Source organism: Olea europaea, unplaced genomic scaffold (assembly GCF_002742605.1).
Source record: "Olea europaea var. sylvestris unplaced genomic scaffold, O_europaea_v1 scaffold652, whole genome shotgun sequence".
Taxonomy (NCBI): Eukaryota; Viridiplantae; Streptophyta; class Magnoliopsida; order Lamiales; family Oleaceae; genus Olea; species Olea europaea.
The window spans coordinates 338,167-349,125 of NW_019264892.1; positions in this window are offsets into that span (position 1 = coordinate 338,167).

The window sequence follows — 10,959 nt, forward strand, 5'->3', positions numbered from 1 at the left end:
TTTTGAGTTCAATCCAAAAGGGTCGCTACATTTCCAAAAAGTACTTAAGGGCCCAAAACGGACACCGTGTGCAAAAGGTAAGCTCAATTCTTCGTACGCCAACTATCCAAGCCTTCGAAGTATAAAAGTGCTAATTCTTTCAGAAAATGGCTGAAATTCGTCATACGTCACGACGAAGTGGTGAGTTCAATCCAAAACGGTCGTTACATTTCCAAAAAGTACTTGTGGGGCCAAAACGGACACCGTGTCCGAAAGTTACGATCAATTCTTCGTACGCCGACTATCCAAGCTTTCCAAACATAAATTTGCTCATTCTTTCGAAAAAAGGCCGAAATCCCTTATAGGTCACGACGAAGTTGTGAGTTCAATCCAAAAGGCTCGCTACATTTCCAAAAAGTACCCATGGGGCCAAAACGGATACTGTGTGCAAAAGTTACGCTCAGTTCTTCGTACGCCGACTATCTAAACCTTCCAAGCATAAAATTGCTCATTCTTTCGAAAAATGGCCGAAATCCCCTATAGGTCACTACGAAGTTCTGAGTTCAATCCAAAACGGTCGCTACATATCCAAAACGTACTTATTGGGCCAAAATGGACACCGTGGGCAAAAGTTACGCTCAATTCTTCGTACGCCGACTATCCAAGCCTTCCAAACATAAATTCGCTCATTCTTTCAAAAAATGGCCGAAATCCCTTATAGGTCACGATGAAGTTGTGTGTTCAATCCAAAAGGGTCGCTACATTTCCAAAAAGTACTTATGGGTCCAAAACGGACACCGTGTGTAGAAGTTACGCTCAATTCTTCGTACGCCGACTATCCAAGCCTTCCAAGTATAAAAGTGCTAATTCTTTCAAAAAATGGCCGAAATCCATCATACGTCACGACGAAGTGGTGAGTTCAATCCAAAATGGTCGCAACATTTCCAAAAAGTACTTATGGGGCCAAAACGGACACCGTGTGCAAAAGTTACGCTCAATTCTTCGTACGCCAACTATCCAAGCCTTCTAAACATAAATTTGCTCATTCATTCGAAAAATGGCTGAAATCCCTTATAGGTCACAATGAAGTTGTGAGTTCAATCCAAAAGGGTCGCTACATTTCCAAAAGTACTTATGGGGCAAAAATGGACACCGTGTACAAAAGTTACTCTCAATTCTTCGTACGTCGACTATCCAAGCCTTCCAAACATAAATTTGCTCATTCTTTCGTAAAATGGCCGAAATCCCTTATAGGTCACGATGAAGTTGTGAGTTCAATCCAAAAGGCTCGCTACATTTCCAAAAAGTACTTATGGGGCCAAAACGGACACCGTGTGCAAAAGTTACGCTCAGTTCTTCGTGCGCCGGCCATCTAAGCCTTCCAAACATAAAATTGCTCATTCTTTCGAAAAATGGCCGAAATCCCTTATAGGTCACGATGAAGTTGTGAGTTCAATCCAAAACGGTCGCTACATATCCAAAAAGTACTTATGTGGGCCAAAATGGACACCGTGTGCAAAAGTTACGCTCAATTCTTCGTACGCCGACTATCCAAGCCTTCCAAACATGAATTCGCTCATTCTTTCGAAAAATGGCCGAAATCCCTTATAGGTCACGATGAAGTTGTGAGTTCAATCCAAAAGGCTCGCTACATTTCCAAAAAGTACTTATGGGGCCAAAACGGACACCGTGTGCAAATGTTACGCTCAGTTCTTCGTACGTCGACTATCCAAGCCTTCCAAACATAAATTTGCTCATTCTTTCATAAAATGGCCGAAATCCCTTATAGGTCACGACGAAGTTGTGAGTTCAATCCAAAAGGATCGCTACATTTCCAAAAAGTACCCATGGGGCCAAAACGGATACTGTGCGCAAAAGTTATGCTCAGTTCTTCGTACGCCGACTATCCAAACCTTCCAAGCATAAAATTGCTCATTCTTTCGAAAAATGGCCGAAATCCCTTATAGGTCATGACGAAGTTGTGAGTTCAATCCAAAACGGTCGCTACATATCCAAAACGTACTTATTGGGCCAAAATGGACACCGTGTGCAAAAGTTACGCTCAATTCTTCGTACGCCGACTATCCAAACCTTCCAAGCATAAAATTGCTCATTCTTTCGAAAAATGGCCGAAATCCCTTATAGGTCATGATGAAGTTGTGAGTTCAATCCAAAACGGTGGCTACATATCCAAAAAGTACTTATGGCGCCAAAACGGACACCGTGTGCAGAAGTTACGCTCAATTTTTCGTACGTCGACTATCCAAGCCTTCCAAACATAAATTTGCTCATTCTTTCGTAAAATGGTCGAAATCCCTTATAGGTCATGACGAAGTTGTGAGTTCAATCCAAAAGGCTCGCTACATTTCCAAAAAGTACTTATGGGGCCAAAACGGACACCGTGTGAAAAGGGTACGCTCAATTCTTCATACGCCGACTATCTAAGCCTTCAAACATAAAATTGCTCTTTCTTTCAAAAAATGGCAGAAATCCATCACACGTCGCGACGAAGTTTTGAGTTCAATCCAAAAGGGTCGCTACATTTCCAAAAAGTACTTATAGGCCCAAAACGGACACCGTGTGCAAAAGGTAAGCTCAATTCTTCGTACGCCAACTATCCAAGCCTTCAAAGTATAAAAGTGCTAATTCTTTCAGAAAATCGCTGAAATTCGTCATACGTCACAACGAAGTGGTGAGTTCAATCCAAAACGGTCGCTACATTTCCAAAAAGTACTTGTGGGGCCAAAACGGACACCGTGTCCGAAAGTTACGATCAATACTTCGTACGCCGACTATCCAAGCCTTCCAAACATAAATTTGCTCATTCTTTCGAAAAAAGGCCGAAATCCCTTATAGGTCACGACGAAGTTGTGAGTTCAATCCAAAAGGCTCGCTACATTTCCAAAAAGTACCCATGGGGCCAAAACGGATACTGTGTGCAAAAGTTACGCTCAGTTCTTCGTACGCCGACTATCCAAACCTTCCAAGCATAAAATTGCTCATTCTTTCGAAAAATGGCCGAAATCCCTTATAGGTCACGACGAAGTTCTGAGTTCAATCCAAAACGGTCGCTACATATCCAAAACGTACTTATTGGGCCAAAATGGACACCGTGTGCAAAAGTTACGTTCAATTCTTCGTACGCCGACTATCCAAGCCTTCCAAACATAAATTCTCTCATTCTTTCGAAAAATGGCCGAAATCCCTTATAGGTCACGATGAAGTTGTGTGTTCAATCCAAAAGGGTCGCTACATTTCCAAAAAGTACTTATGGGCCCAAAACGGACACCGTGTGCAAAAGTTACGCTCAATTCTTCGAACGCCGACAATCCAAGCATTCCAAATATGCAAGTGCTCATTCTTTCGTAAAATGGCCGAAATCCCTTATAGGTCACGATGAAGTTGTGTGTTCAATCCAAAAGGGTCGCTACATTTCCAAAAAGTACTTATGGGCCCAAAACGGACACCGTGTGCAAAAGTTACGCTCAATTCTTCGAACGCCGACAATCCAAGCATTCCAAATATGCAAGTGCTCATTCTTTCGTAAAATGGCCGAAATTCCTTATCCGTCACGACGAAGTTGTGTGTTCAATCCAAAACGGTCGCTACATTTCCAAAAAGTACTTATGGGTCCAAAACGGACACCGTGTGCAAAAGTTATGCTCAATTCTTTGTACGTCCACTATCAAAGCCTTCCAACCATAAATTTGCTCATTCTTTCGTAAAATGGCCGAAATTCCTTATAGGTCACGACGAAGTTGTGAGTTCAATCCAAAAGGCTCGCTACATTTCCAAAAAAAACTTATGGGGCCAAAACGGACACCGTGTCCAGAAGTTACGCTCAATTCTTCGTACGCCGACTAGCCAAGCTTTCAAACGTAAAATTGCTCTTTCGTTCTAAAAATGGTCGAAATCCCTCATACGTCACGACGAAGTTGTGAGTTCAATCCAAAAGGCTCGCTACATTTCCAAAAAAAACTTATGGGGCCAAAACGGACACCGTGCGCAAAAGTTACGCTCAGTTCTTCGTGCGCCGACCATCCAAGCCTTCCAAACATAAAATTGCTCATTCTTTCGAAAAATGGCCAAAATCCCTTATAGGTCACGATGAAGTTGTGAGTTCAATCCAAAACTTTCGCTACATTTCCAAAAAGTACTTATGGGCCCGAAATGGACACCGTGTACAAAAGGTACGTTCAATTCTTCCTACGCCGACTATCCAAGCCTTCCAAGTATAAAAGTGCTAATTCTTTCAAAAAATGGCCGAAATCCGTCATACGTCACGACGAAGTGGTGAGTTCAATCCAAAACTGTCGCTACATTTCCAAAAAGTACTTATGGGCCCGAAATGGACGCCGTGTACAAAAGGTACGTTCAATTCTTCCTACGCCGACTATCCAAGCCTTCCAAGTATAAAAGTGCTAATTCTTTCAAAAAATGGCCGAAATCCGTCATACGTCACGACGAAGTGGTGAGTTCAATCCAAAACTGTCGCTACATTTCCAAAAAGTACTTATGGGCCCGAAATGGACGCCGTGTACAAAAGGTACGTTCAATTCTTCCTACGCCGACTATCCAAGCCTTCCAAGTATAAAAGTGCTAATTCTTTCAAAAAATGGCCGAAATCCGTCATACGTCACGACGAAGTGGTGAGTTCAATCCAAAACTGTCGCTACATTTCCAAAAAGTACTTATGGGGCCAAAACGGACACCGTGTGCAAATGTTACGCTCAGTTCTTCGTGCACCGACCATCCAAGCCTTTCAAACATAAAATTGCTCATTCTTTCGAAAAATGGCCAAAATCCCTTATAGGTCATGATGAAGTTGTGAGTTCAATCCAAAACGGTGGCTACATATCCAAAAAGTACTTAAGGCGCCAAAACGGACACCGTGTGCAAAAGTTACGCTCAATTTTTCGTACGTCGACTATCCAAGCCTACCAAACATAAATTTGCTCATTCTTTGGTAAAATGGCCGAAATCCCATATAGGTCATGACGAAGTTGTGAGTTCAATCCAAAAGGCTCGCTACATTTCCAAAAAGTACTTATGGGGCCAAAACGGACACCGTGTGCAAAAGGTACGCTCAATTCTTCATACGCCGACTATCTAAGCCTTCAAACATAAAATTGCTCTTTCTTTCAAAAAATGGCCGGAATCCTTTATAGGACACGACGAAGTTGTGAGTTCAATCCAAAACGGTCGCTACATATCCAAAAAGAACTTATGGGGCCAAAACGGACGCCGTTTGCAAAAGTTCCGCTCAGTTCTTCGTGCGCCGCCCATCCAAGCCTTCCAAACATAAATTTGCTCATTCTTTCAAAAAATGGCCGGAATCCTTTATAGGACACGACGAAGTTGTGAGTTCAATAAAAAAAGGGTCGCTACATTTTCAAAAAGTACTTATGGGGCCAAAACGGACACCGTGTGAAAAGGGTACGCTCAATTCTTCATACGCCGACTATCTAAGCCTTCAAACATAAAATTGCTCTTTCTTTCAAAAAATGGCAGAAATCCATCATACGTCGCGACGAAGTTTTGAGTTCAATCCAAAAGGGTCGCTACATTTCCAAAAAGTACTTATGGGCCCAAAACGGACACCGTGTGCAAAAGGTAAGCTCAATTCTTCGTACGCCAACTATCCAAGCCTTCGAAGTGCAAAAGTGCTAATTCTTTCAGAAAATGGCTGAAATTCGTCATACGTCACGATGAAGTGGTGAGTTCAATCCAAAACGGTCGCTACATTTCCAAAAAGTACTTGTGGGGCCAAAATGGACACCGTGTCCGAAAGTTACGCTCAATTCTTCGTACGCCGACTATCCAAGCCTTCCAAACATAAATTTACTCATTCTTTCGAAAAAAGGCCGAAATCCCTTATAGGTCACGACGAAGTTGTGAGTTCAATCCAAAAGGCTCGCTACATTTCCAAAAAGTACTTATGGGCCCAAGACGGACACCGTGCGCAAAAGTTACGTCAATTCTTCGTACGCCGACTATCCGAGGGTTCCAAATATAGAAGTGCTCGTTCGATCGAAAAATGGCCGAAATCCCTCAGACGTCACGACGAAGTTGTGAGTTCAATCCAAAAGGCTCGCTACATTTCCAAAAAGTACTTATGGGCCCAAGACGGACACCGTGCGCAAAAGTTACGTCAATTCTTCGTACGCCGACTATCCGAGGGTTCCAAATATAGAAGTGCTCGTTCGATCGAAAAATGGCCGAAATCCCTTATAGGTCACGATGAAGTTGTGTGTTCAATCCAAAAGGGTCGCTACATTTCCAAAAAGTACTTATGGGTCCAAAACGGACACAGTGTACAGAAGTTACGCTCAATTCTTCATACGCCGACTATCCAAGCCTTCAAACATAAAATTGCTCTTTCGTTCCAAAAATGGCCGAAATCCATCACACGTCACGACGAAGTTTTGAGTTCAATCCAAAAGGCTTCCTACATTTCCAAAAAGTACTCATGGGGCCAAAACGGACACCGTGTACAAAAGTTACGCTCAGTTCTTCGGACGCCGACTATCCAAGCCTTCCAAACATAAAATTGCTCATTCTTTCGAAAAATGGCCGAAATCTCTTATAGGTCACGACGAAGTTATGAGTTCAATCCAAAACGGTCGCTACATTTCCAAAAAGTACTTATGGGTCCAAAACGGACACCGTGTGCAAAAGTTATGCTCAATTCTTCGTACGTCCACTATCCAAGCCTTCCAAACATAAATTTGCTCATTCTTTCGTAAAATGGCCGAAATCCCTTATAGGTCATGACGAAGTTGTGAGTTCAATCCAAAAGGCTCGCTACATTTTCAAAAACAACTTATGGGGCCAAAACGGACACCGTGTGCAAATGTTACGCTCAGTTCTTCGTGCACCGACCATCCAAGCCTTCCAAATATAAAATTGCTCATTCTTTCGAAAAATGGCCGAAATCCCTTATAGGTCATGATGAAGTTGTGAGTTCAATCCAAAACGGTGGCTACATATACAAAAAGTACTTATGGGGCCAAAACGGACACCGTGTGCAAAAGTTACGCTCAATTCTTCGTACGTCTACTATCCAAGCCTTCCAAACATAAATTTGCTCATTCTTTCAAAAAATGGCCGGAATCCTTTATAGGACACGACGAAGTTGTGAGTTCAATAAAAAAAGGGTCGCTACATTTCCAAAAAGTACTAATGGGGCCAAAACGGACGCCTTGTGAAAAGGGTACGCTCAATTCTTCATACACCGACTATCCAAGCCTTCAAACATAAAATTGCTCTTTCTTTCAAAAAATGGCCGAAATCCCTTATAGGTCACGACGAAGTTGTGAGTTCAATCCAAAACGGTCGCTACATTTCCAAAAAGTACTTATGGGGCCAAAACGGACACCGTGTGCAAAAGTTACGCTCAGTTCTTCGGACGCCGACTATCCAAGCCTTCCAAACATAAAATTGCTCATTCTTTCGAAAAATGGCCGAAATCTCTTATAGGTCACGACGATGTTGTGAGTTCAATCCAAAACGGTCGCTACATTTCCAAAAAGTACTTATGGGTCCAAAACGGACACCGTGTGCAAAAGTTACGCTCAATTCTTCGTACGCTGACTATCTAAGCCTTCCAATCATAAATTTGCTCATTCTTTCGAAAAATGGCCGAAATCCCTTATAGGTCACGATGAAGTTGTGAGTTCAATCCAAAAGGCTCGCTGCATTTCCAAAAACTACTTATGGGGCCAAAACGGACACCGTGTGTAAAAGTTACGCTCAGTTCTTCGTGCGCCGACCATCCAAGCCTTCCAAACATAAAATTGCTCATTCTTTCGAAAAGCGGCCGAAATCCCTTATAGGTCACGATGAAGTTGTGAATTCAATCCAAAATGGTCGCTACATATCCAATAAGTACTTATGGGACAAAAACGGACACCGTGTGCAAAAGTTACGCTCAATTCTTAGTACGCCGACTATCCAAGCCTTCCAAACATAAATTTGCTCATTCTTTCGAAAAATGGCCGAAATCCCTTATAGGTTACGATGAAGTTGTGAGTTCAATCCAAAAGGGTCGCTACATTTCCAAAAAGTACTTATGGGGCCAAAACGGACACCGTGTCCAGAAGTTACGCTCAATTCTTCGTACGCTGACTAGCCAAGCTTTCAAACGTAAAATTGCTCTTTCGTTCAAAAAATGGTCGAAATCCCTCATACGTCACGACGAAGTTTTGAGTTCGATCCAAATGGCTCACTGCATTTCCAAAAAGTACTTATGGGGCCAAAACGGACACCGTGTGCAAAAGTTACGCTCAGTTCTTCGGACACTGACTATCCAAGCCTTCCAAACATAAATTTGCTCATTCTTTCGAAAAATGGCCGAAATCTCTTATAGGTCACGACGAAGTTGTGAGTTCAATCCAAAACTGTTGCTACATTTCCAAAAAGTACTTATGGGGCCAAAACGGACACCGTGTGCAAAAGTTACGCTCAATTCCTCGTACGTCCACTATCCAAGCCTTCCAAACATAAATTTGCTCATTCTTTCGAAAAATGGCCGAAATCCCTTATAGGTCACGACGAAGTTGTGAGTTCAATCCAAAAGGCTCGCTACATTTCCAAAAACTACTTATGGGGCCAAAACGGACACCGTGTGCATAGTTCTTCGTGCGCCGACCATCCAAGCCTTCCAAACATAAAATTGCTCATTCTTTCAAAAAATGGCCGAAATCCCTTATAGGTCACGATGAAGTTGTGAGTTCCATCCAAAAGGGTCGCTACATTTCCAAAAAGTACTTATGGGCCCAAAACGGACACCGTGCGCAAAAGTTACGCTCAATTCTTCGTACGCCGACTATCCAAGCTCTCAAACGTAAAATTGCTCTTTCGTTCCAAAAATGGCCGAAATCCCTCATACGTCACGACGAAGTTTTGAGTTCAATCCAAAAGGCTCGCTACATTTCCAAAAAGTACTTATGGGCCCAAAACGGACACCGTGCGCAAAAGTTACGCTCAATTCTTCGTACGCCGACTATCCAAGCTCTCAAACGTAAAATTGCTCTTTCGTTCCAAAAATGGCCGAAATCCCTCATACGTCACGACGAAGTTTTGAGTTCAATCCAAAAGGCTCGCTACATTTCCAAAAAGTACTTATGGGCCCAAAACGGACACCGTGCGCAAAAGTTACGCTCAATTCTTCGTACGCCGACTATCCAAGCCTTCCAAACATAAAATTGCTCATTCTTTCCAAAAATGGCCGAAATCTCTTATAGGTCACGATGAAGTTGTGAGTTCAATCCAAAATGGTCGCTACATATCCAATAAGTACTTATGGGGCCAAAACGGACACCGTGTGCAAAAGTTACGCTCAATTCTTAGTACGCCGACTATCCAAGCCTTCCATACATAAATTTGCTCATTCTTTCGAAAAATGGCCGAAATCCCTTATAGGTCAGGATGAAGTTGTGAGTTCAATCCAAAACGGTCGCTACATTTCCAAAAAGTACTTATGGGGCCAAAACGGACACCGTGTCCAGAAGTTACGCTCAATTCTTCGTACGCCGACTAGCCAAGCTTTCAAACGTAAAATTGCTCTTTCGTTCAAAAAATGGTCGAAATCCCTCATACGTCACGACGAAGTTTTGAGTTCGATCCAAATGGCTCGCTACATTTCCAAAAAGTGATTATGGGGCCAAAACGGACACCGTGTGCAAAAGTTACGCTCAGTTCTTCGGACACTGACTATCCAAGCCTTCTAAACATAAAATTGCTCATTCTTTCGAAAAATTGCCGAAATCTCTTATCGGTCACGACGAAGTTGTGAGTTCAATCCAAAACGGTCGCTACATTTCCAAAAAGTACTTATGGGGCCAAAACGAACATCGTGTGCAAAAGTTACGCTCAATTCTTCGTACGTCGACTATCCAAGCCTTCCAAACATAAATTTGCTCATTCTTTCGAAAAATGGCCAAAATCCCTTATAGGTCACGACGAAGTTGTGAGTTCAATCCAAAAGGCTCGCTACATTTCTAAAAACTACTTATGGGGCCAAAACGGACACCGTGTGCAAAAGTTACGCTCAGTTCTTGGTGCGACGACCATCCAAGCCTTCCAAACATAAAATTGCTCATTCTTTCGAAAAATGGCCGAAATCTCTTACGGGTCATGACGAAGTTGTGAGTTCAATCCGAAAGGGTCGCTACATTTCCGAAAAGTACTTATGGGCCGAAAACGGACACCGTGTGCAAAAGTTACGCCCAATTCTTCGTACGTCGACTATCCAAGCCTTCCAAACATAAAATCGCTCATTCTTTCGAAAAATGGCCGAAATCCCTTATAGGTCACGATGAAGTTGTGAGTTCAATCCAAAAGGGTCGCTACATTTCCAAAAAGTACTTATGGGGCCGAAACGGACACCGTGTGCAGAAGTTACGCTCAATTTCTTCGTATGCCGACTATCCAAGCCTTCAAACATAAAATTGCTCTTTCTTTCAAGAAATGGCCGAAATTCGTCATACGTCACGACGAAGTTTTGAGTTCAATCCAAAAGGCTCGCTACATTTCCAAAAAGTACTTATGGGGCCAAAACGGACACCGTGTGCGAAAGGTACGCTCAATTCTTCTTACGCCGACTATCCAAGCCTTCCAAGTATAAAAGTGCTAATTCTTTCAAAAAATGGCCGAAATCCGTCATACGTCACGACGAAGTGGTGAGTTCAATCCAAAACGGTCGCAACATTTCCAAAAAGTACTTATGGGGCCAAAACGGACACCGTGTGCAAAAGTTACGCTCAATTCTTCGTACGCCAACTATCCAAGCCTTCCAAACATAAATTTGCTCATTCATTCGAAAAATGGCCGAAATCCCTTATAGGTCACGATGAAGTTGCGAGTTAAATCCAAAAGGGTCGCTACATTTCCAAAAAGTACTTATGGGGCCAAAACGGACACCGTGTGCAAAAGTTACGCTCAATTCTTCGTACGCCGACTATCCAAGCCTTCCAAACA